Source organism: Mus caroli, chromosome 3, assembly GCF_900094665.2.
Source record: "Mus caroli chromosome 3, CAROLI_EIJ_v1.1, whole genome shotgun sequence".
Lineage (NCBI taxonomy): Eukaryota > Metazoa > Chordata > Mammalia > Rodentia > Muridae > Mus > Mus caroli.
Genome location: NC_034572.1, coordinates 137,817,039 through 137,826,425, shown reverse-complemented (window position 1 = coordinate 137,826,425; position 9,387 = coordinate 137,817,039).

Here is a 9,387-nt window from a genome sequence, read left to right as displayed (position 1 = left end):
AGAGGGCGGGACACACCCTCAGTACTCATGACAAAAGAAGAATACAGACTCAGATCACTTGTAGTGTGGAGGCAGGGGCTTGAGAATCTGATGAGCCAATATGTGCATTATGGGATGTGGTTAAGTATTCGGAAAATCGCTGCAATTGTTGCTACTTATTGGACATTTATTAAGGGCCAGCAAATAACACCCAGCACCAACCCAAGTGTTCGGTGTGTGCTCTATTGTGAAATCCCTTCCAGGGTTATGTGTATGTATTTTGCATATTTCACATTTAAATTTTCAGGCTTAGAGACTGTAAGTCATTAATATAAGTTTGTGAGGGTGTTTACTGTGTGCCTACTGGGGACATGCTGACAAGACCAGGGTTAAGGACAAATATGATCCTTCTTTTTGTAATTTACTGTCTAGCTGTGAATCCTAGGGTTGAGAACAGAGCCAGGGCTTGATTTCAGGTTGGTTGGATACAAACGACTTCTGCTGCCGTTCTAATAACAATAACTGCAATAAAGCTGCACCATTGCTTGCTGTTTGGCACCCCGCTTCCTCCGAGCAGGTCTTTATTAAGCCTCTCATTTGTAAAGTAGAAGTTAAAAACACCTAGTTTATAGTTGTCTGGAGAATAAATAAGATGATGTCTAACTAAGTGCTTATTGTAGTCTGGCATCAAAACTCATCAATAACAGGTCATTGTCGTTACTAGGACTGCTTTGGGGTCCGAGATCACACACACGCAAGTCTCATTAACACACCCTGAGAACTGTCCAAGATTAGACTGTGTCCAGCCTTGAGTTGGGGGAGAGGTTTCATCCCGGAGATGCTAGTTGCTGTTGTTGTTGGTTTTGCCTTTGGGAGGGTCACTCCATCATTCTCTGTCCATGTGTCCTGGATGTGGCTGGCCTCAACCCCACCAGGGCTAGACGGATAACTCAGAGCAAGCCGTGTGGGATAATTCCTCCTCCCTGTTGATCATCAATCGAAGGATGAGCATCTCATCCAAATAGCCAATGCGAGTCACTTCAAGGGCTTTTCAAAGAGTTACCAGAAACGAGATGATCTTTCAACTGAGGCTATTTGCAGGAAGAGATATCAGAACCGAAAGAAGCTGAGAGCAAGGTCACCCGGGAGAAAGACTGCATGTAGTCAATGGATGGCTTGAGAATCCCGATGACATCATCCGAGCCCTGGAGCCAGGGGCTGGCAAGCTTTTACTGGAAAAGGCAGGATCATAAATATATCAGATCATTCCTGCGAGGACCCAACGCATTATGGCTTGAGAGCGGCCCTAGACACTGTGTAAAGAAGATACGTGGCTTCGTGCCACTAAAACTATTTACAGAAGCACATGATGGGGCCCGGAGAGATGGCTCAGGGCGGAAGAGTACCGAATGCTTTTCCATAAGGCCTGCGTTCAGTTCCCAGAACCCACATCAGGAAGTTGATAATCCCATATCCAAGGAATACTGCACCCCTTCTGGCCTCTGCAGGTACCCACATACATGTGGGAGACACACATGTTCATAAGTAAAAATAAAAATTAATCTTATAAAAAAGTCAGGCAATGGGCTAATGTTCTCTCTTCTCTGAGGCTGTATGGAAAGCCAGAGACCACTGGACTCTTCAGTTAGGGCTGCTGCTCACTTCCTTTCCGGATTAGGCCAGTTTGAGATTTATATCACAACATTGGAAAGGGCTCTGATACAAGCTTCAATTTGATAAAATATGACCTTAATTAATCTGGCATGTCACAGATTACCTAATGGTAAAGAAACTAATTTATCACTCCTATCACCAAGTGGAAACTTTCGGGGCAGCCATTCTTGCTCTAAGCCTATTCTGCAGTGGTTCATGTTTGAGGCCGCATGCTCCTGCCAAGGAAGTTGAAACATAACTGCCACTAAATCTCCCCAGAGAAGCAGAGCGGGGGTGGGGTGGGGTGCACCTGCAAAGTCTTGAGCAGGCCGTCCAACAAGGGACTATAGTAAATCACCGCAGATGAAAGGATCCCAGAAGCCGTCACTGGACAGAATCTTTAGTGATTATAAAATGAGGGGCTGGGGTGGGGGTGTTCTGACAGGGGAAGGACGGGATCTGTGGAAGAGATGGGGCCCAAATGTTCCCGTTGGTGGGATTTATCACCCTTCTTAAGAAATGACTTTGCTGTATGGAAGATTTTGTGTTCTTTGGATCAAGGCTGCTTGTTCTAGCTCTCTAATTTCCTGCAGCTACTCAGACTTTCCTGGAATTAGGCTGATTTATTTGAAAGCCGAACACTGCAGTCCTCATCCTTAGCGCTCAGCAGAGCTCCTGATGGCAAGTTGCAGATATCAGATTTAAATACCTGCTTCTAAGGAGCGACATGTTTACAGAGCAAGCAGATGCCCTAGGAGTGGCAGAGGACAGCCACCAGCATCTTTACCAGAAGATGGAAAGAACATCACTGGTGTGGGGTGTAATGGCGTGCTAAGTTACACAGCACCGATCTGGAATTCTGTCTTCATTACAAGACGGGGGCTGATGTGGGTGAGAGGCATCGAGCAGGCCCCTGGAGGGTGAAGAGTAAGGAAACTTCAACTGGAAAGGATTACAGGGACAATGATCTGGTCCTGAGGATGAATAAGTCATTGCGTTAGATGAGTGTTTATAAAGCTCCTTTGTGCCAGACACTGCACCGGGTCCCACAGACACAGCAGTAGCAAGAGCAGTGTTCAGCCTTTGTGACACCAGCAGTTTAACAGGCGATGCAGGCGACACCAAATAAGAAGGAAGACATATTTGCAGCCATTGTGAGAGGTTAGTTAGATGGAAAGGCAGGCCGGTGAGCTGGAAGAAGATGGAGATGGTGCAATTTATGATGGCACAGCCTGGTGTGGGATGCACAGCACATTCAAATGTGGTCCGTGGGAGGGATCAGAGATGGAAACTGAGAAGTGGTGGCCAGTGAGTATGGGAGTGTGTCAGGGAAAGGTAAACTTCAGGCTTTGGTTGTCAGCCCTTGTGTGTCTGCCTGATGCCCTAACAACCTGTGACCTCACTTATTCAACCCAGGTCCATGTCCCTGTTAGAAGAAAATCAGTAGGTCTTGTTCTAGATGACATTTTATTTATTTATCATGGGAGGTGGAGACTACAGGTGCCATAGGATGTGAGGGCAGACGGTAACTTAATTTTCTCCTTCTAAGAGTCCCGGGGATGCTACCCAGGCTGTCAGGTTTGGTGCAAGCACCTTCACCTGCTGACACTGACCTAAGAGTGAGCTGTTCTTGAACCAAACCGAACTGGCCCTACTAACAACACATAAAAACAAAGCACAGGGTGAGGTCTTGCTAATCTCTGTCCCCTATCACTCCTCTGTTGTCGGCTTTAGCAGACCTGAGACTGCTATGGAATGCTGCTCAGGGACTTTATCAAGAACACATGCTCCCGGGCTGGAGAGATGGCTCAGGGGTTAAGAGCACTGACTGCTCTTCCAGAGGTCCCAAGTTCAACCCCCAGCAACCACATAGTGGCTCACAACCATCTGTAATGGAATCCAATGCCCTCTTCTGGTGTGTCTGAAGACATCGACAGTGTACTCATATACATAAAACATATAAATAAATAAAACAAATAAATCTTTAAAAAAAAAAAAAAAGAACGCACACTCCTAATGATCAACACTCAGGATGCTGAGACAGGAGGATTACAAGTTCAAGCCCAGAATAGGGCATTTGATGAGATGCCGTCTCAAACAAACAAAAATGGAGCCTAAAGCCAAATCACTCCCACCCAAAAGCATCCTAGGGTCTCTGTGAAGAAAGTGAGTTTTCCTGTCATGTGAGCTCTGACAGTCCCTTCAAGTCACAGACCAATAAAGGCCATAGTAAACTCAGGGTAGATGGCACGTAGCAGAGACCTCTGGAAGGTGTGGAGGGGACACAAATGATATAAAACGAAAAGCACTCCCTGGAAAAGTTTGATGGTAAAAGCGATGTCACTTTGTACAAGGAAGCTTGTATGATGTTAATAAGCAGACGAGAGGCTCCAGGGAAACACTCTTTCTAGACTGAAAGCAAATCGTGTCTAACTAACTTTCCTAACTAAGACCTCTGAGCTCAGTCAGGAACATCGATCATTTTGTTATGATGGGACTGAGTGTATACCACACGCCTTGTAAGTGAAGCCCAGTCCATGAAAGGATTAAACGATCAGGACAAGGCTTAAAGTCTTTCAAATAATGGTTTCTTCACACAAGGAGGGTCTTTTCTCTTTGCCAAAGTCCCATCATCACATTCTGTTAGTTCTACCTGGCTGACCTGACACTGCGGCCCTTTGATTTCTGGCATTTGGACAGATAGGACTTTGAACAGTGAGTTAACCTTTGTGGCAACTGCAGTATCAGTGGGTGGGCACAGAAGGAGTGTGTTGTGTTTTATAAAAAAGATAAGGAGTGAAGCGATATGTCTGGTGGATGTGTAGTCAGTTGTGGGGGAAGGGGGTGCCTCCACGGGCCCATGCTGAGGTACCCCTTCCCTGTAAGGTACCAGCCACACAACTGACTAGTATAGAATAGAGTCTATTCAGGGCATGGAGAGGGGAGTTGAGAGGGTAGTAGAGACAGAGAAAGGCAGAGAGAGAGCAGAGGAATAGAGGCTGGCCATGAGCACGTGGAGAGAGAGGGAGGAGGGAAATGAGAAGAGGGGAGAGGGAGGAGAGGAAGGGATGAGAGGTCAGAGGGAGAGCAAGGAGGCATGAGAGAGTGGAGGGGGCGAGCAGCCCCTTTTATAGTGAGTCAGGCACACCTAGCTGTTGCCAGGTAACTGTGGGATGGAGCCTGGACAAAGTGCTAACAGAGTGGACAGTAAGGTCATCAGGGGACGGGGAAAATGGAGCCTATGTAAACAAGATGCTTCAGCACAGGGGCGGCAGTGGTGCCACAAGTTTACACTGAGTGAAAATGAAGGGTTAGCAATCACCCACAGAAGAAGGGAGGTTCTACAGCAAAGCCGCAACAGAAACCAGAGTACAGTTGGGCCAGGCAGTAAAGAGTGGAAAACAGGACCAACAACGCAGTTTTCACTGCATAATTGTGATGCAGACTGGGAAGCCATCCCACCCTCCCACTGACAAATAGCAAGCATCCAGACTTAAACATTGCCAGAAAAAAAATAAACTTTCAGTAATGAACTGTAGCTAAGTTGTAATCCTGGCTCTGGGGCTGATGGAAGGATGTTAACCAAGGCCCTGGGGAATGTCAGAGACAGAGCTGAAATCATGTTAATTCCTGGGTGTTCTAGAAGCCTCTATGCATCGACATGATTGATTGATTTCATGAAACCCTGACTCGTCACTTCTACACAATAAGAAGCAAAGACCGGTCTCAATTTCCTGCCAACCAGTTTTTAGGTCATCCCTGGCCAGAAACATGTCTGTTTAGTGCTATTTTAATTTGGAAGTGTACTGGTATGTGCATGGTTTATGCACTTTGAGGAAAAATCACCATTGTTCGGGATGCGCTGTAGGAGTTAAGACTCAAGGAGTTAACGTAACACTCAGGTCTGGAATGGTGAGTAGAGCACTGCTGTCAGGTCCCCACGGGTCACTGAGGCCTTGAAGACAGACAAGGATAAAAAGCCCAGAAAAACCTTAGAAGCAGTTTGCTGAACAAAGTCGCAGGTGTGGGCCATTCAGGAATCATCTGCTTCTCTATGCAGCTGACAATGTAGTCATAGTCCTGTGGGTCATGCAACATGGGGTCAGTACAAAGTGACTGTTGCTAACCTTGGTGTCACAGAGGACAGTGACATGACAAAATAATAAGTCAATTTAGCTAAAGTCACATAAATCAGGGAAGCCCAAAGCCTCAAATAGCAAGACCAACTATCTCCAGCTCCTTCCTTATCTCCTCCTGTATCACGACTGTGCCAGATCTTTATGCATGCAGAGCTTAGCCTCTGCCTGCTTTTCAATCCTGATGAAGGATGTCACTGCGTCAGCCACCAACTACCCTCTGTTTTAACTCATCTTGGATTGCTATGACAAAACACCTAACCAAGGCAACCCAGAGAGTGGCGGTTCTCAACCTGTGGGTCACGACCCCCGGGGTAACAGATATCCTGCATATCAGATACTTAATTAGGATTCATAACAGTAGCAAAATTACAGTTACAAAGTAGCAAGGCAATAACTTTATGGTTGGAAGGGGGGCACCAGCATCAGGAAGGCTGAGAAGCACTGTGATAGACATTTACTGGGAGCTTAGAGTTTCAGAGGGTGGATTCATGACCTTCGTGGCAGGGAGCCTGGCAGCAGACGCGCAGGTATGGGGATGGAGCAGCAGCTGGGAGCTTATGTACTGAGCTTTGAGCTTTTGAAACCTCAGAGCCCAGCCCAGTGACACACCTCCTTTAACAAGGCTATACCTTCTTATCCTTTTCAAACATTCCCACCAACAAACAGTCAATCATAAGAGCCTATGGGGCCATTCTTATTCAAACCACCCCATCCTCCCTCTGTGTGGCTCTGCTCTTGCCAATCTCCCTTCGTCTCCTCCAGACTAGCGCTCCTGTGTTTGCAGCCATGCTTCTCTATGGCTCTTACCCATGAGCCCTCGCTCATACTTACTTCTGCCTCACTGGCCATCTCTGCCTCCTCCCCCTCCTCCTCTTGCTCATCCTCTTCCTTCTCTTCTTCTTCTTCCTCCTCCTCCTCCTCCTCATTTGTAAGTACCCTCAGTCTTCCTTCTGGATAAGCCACACCTCCTTTGGCTTTACATCCAATCTACTCTTTCCTAGAATTGTTCTCATTTCTCAAAAAAACGGTCCCTTCTTCCCTCCACCCAATTTCTTTTCAGCTCACTTCTCTGTCACCCTCTTGGATCCTACTGTGTGGCACTGTTGTGGGTTGAATCGTAATATGCATTAGTCCTAAACCCTAGTAACCAGCATATGACTGCATTTGGAGACTTGAGTGAGAGAATTAAATTAAAATCCAGTCATTATGGTGAACCATAATCAATACGATCAGTGTGTTATAAAAAGGTATAATTTGGATATCTTTTTATGCCCAAAGGGGAGACTATATGGTCCAGAAAGTAATCTACGGTAGCACACTATCAGCTTATCAAGCACATAGCAAGCAAAAGAGAAAGAACAAACAGCAACTGACAGAAAAAGCAGCCAGAGAGCAAAGTATTGTCAAAACAGAAGTTGAGAACATCTGACAGAGACGAGTGGAAAGGCTAAGGGCATCACCGAGGGCCTCAGCATCCAGCACAGCGGCCCAATAGGAAGAGCTTTGCAATCTTGCAGAAACTGACTGTGAAGTTGAGGTGGTCAACTGAGATGGAGGGTCTCCTGGTGAATGAATTTCCTACGGCAGAGCTTCTGGTTTCTCCGACACTGTGGGCATTGTTACAGAGGAAGGAGAGTTCAGCGTACTGGAAGTAGCTTACCTTCTAGTTGTTCTCAAGGACACAGTGCCTTTTCTCTTGTTTTACTGTTATTTTCCCTCACAGAATTGTGGGGATTGCCCATTCCCAGATGAAGAGCCTTAGAGGACACTTTGAGACCAGTAAATATTCTTGGATCTGAAGTATGTGTTTGTGTGTGTGTGTGTGTGTGTGTGTGTGTGTGTGTAGGGGGGGGGGGAACGCTTCTTCCAGAACTAGTTGCTCAGTGAGCTCAAACAGCACATGGTAATAGTCACACTACCCACTACCACACTGGACTTGTGAACACACAGAGTGTACAGACTCGAGCTCACCTCCAAGTAAGAGAAGAGGTCTCAGAAGAAACTGAACCAACAAACTTAGATCTCTGATGGCTGGTTTCCTGCTGTGAAAATAGGAAATTTTGTAAGACAACCAGTCAGTGGTACTTCGTTCTGACAGCCATAGAAAAGCTAATAATGGAGGCAGTCCAAAGGTGTTCTTACCAAGGTCACCTTGTATTAGTTATTTTTCTGTTGCTGTGGTAAAATAACACAAAGCAACTTAAGGAAGAAAGAAAGTTTATTTTAGCTTACAGTCCCAGGAGGCTCGAGTCCGCAATAACAGAGAGAGGCATGGCAGCAGGGGCAGGAAGTTGACTGATCACCCTTCATCCACACACAGGAAGAGGAAAGATCAGGAGGGGGGAGGGGAGAAAGAGAGAGAGAGAGACTGAGAGAGACAGAGAGAGAGACAGAGAGACAGACAGAGAGGGACAGAGAGAACTAGAATCCTAAAGTCCATTCTAGTGATGTATGACCTCCATCAAGGCTGTACTTCCTAAAGGTTTTGTACTCTCCTCAAACAGATGGGGACGAAGTGTTCATATACATCCTTCCTATGATTTTCTCTCAGAGATCAAATAGACAGAGCCTTCTATAATCAATGTGGGGGTAGGGAGATAGCTAAATGGTAAGGAGGGGACATTTTTCACTCAATTCTCAGTTCTCTCTCTCTCTCTCTCTCTCTCTCTCTCTCTCTCTCTCTCACACACACACACACACACACACACACACACACACGGTTTAGGTAAATTCTTAGATAGCCCAGGGTAGGCTCTAACTTGTTTTTTAGCCAAGGCCGTTTAGCCTTGAACTCTTGGCCCATCTTCTGTCTCTACCACCTAAGTGTTAGGATTACACTTGGGACTTTCTGGTTTATAAAGTAAGGGATTAACCCCTGCCTTTCTGTGCTCCTCCCTTGGGCCTCTAGGAAGAGAATATAGGAATATTCTTGCTTCCTTTCTTCCTCACTGGCCTCTCACTCCTTGCTGTCCCTCTCAGACAGGATGGATCCAGTGCTGTAATACTTCCCCCATCACTACAATCCTCCTTAGGATGCCCTCACTCCTTATGGTTTCATACAGTGAGATCAAATGGATGGAGTCTCTATAGTAACTGTGTGTGTGTGAGAGAGGGGGTGGGGCAGGGGAGAGGGAGAGGGAAAGAGAGAGATAAGAAGTAACCTATGAGCAATCCAAAGTAATACAGACACAATAAGGAAATCAGTCAGCATGGCACACTGTATACTAAAGTTTATCCTTGAAAATGCCTTAGAACCAGGCATGGCAGGAGAAGGTGCACATTCATTAGTGTGGGAACTGAGACAGAATGACGACGACAGGCATTTCCCCTCTCACCTACTTCGGATGGATCCACAACTCTACTTACACACCCTCTCTAGTGTGCCAAGTGTGCGTGGTTGTGTTTGGACCATTAGATGTATGGATGGTGAGTTGTATTGTTCTAGCTGTTTGGTAAGGATTCTAACCCTTTCCTTTTCAGAGCCCCTTCTGAGCTTCAAACATACACAGCCCATTCCACCTGAGCATCTCTCCCATCTCAGTTACTTATGTAACGGACCTGTGTGAGTGCCTGCATGCTCTGTATGAGTGTGCACCTCCTATGTGCCTGCTGCCAA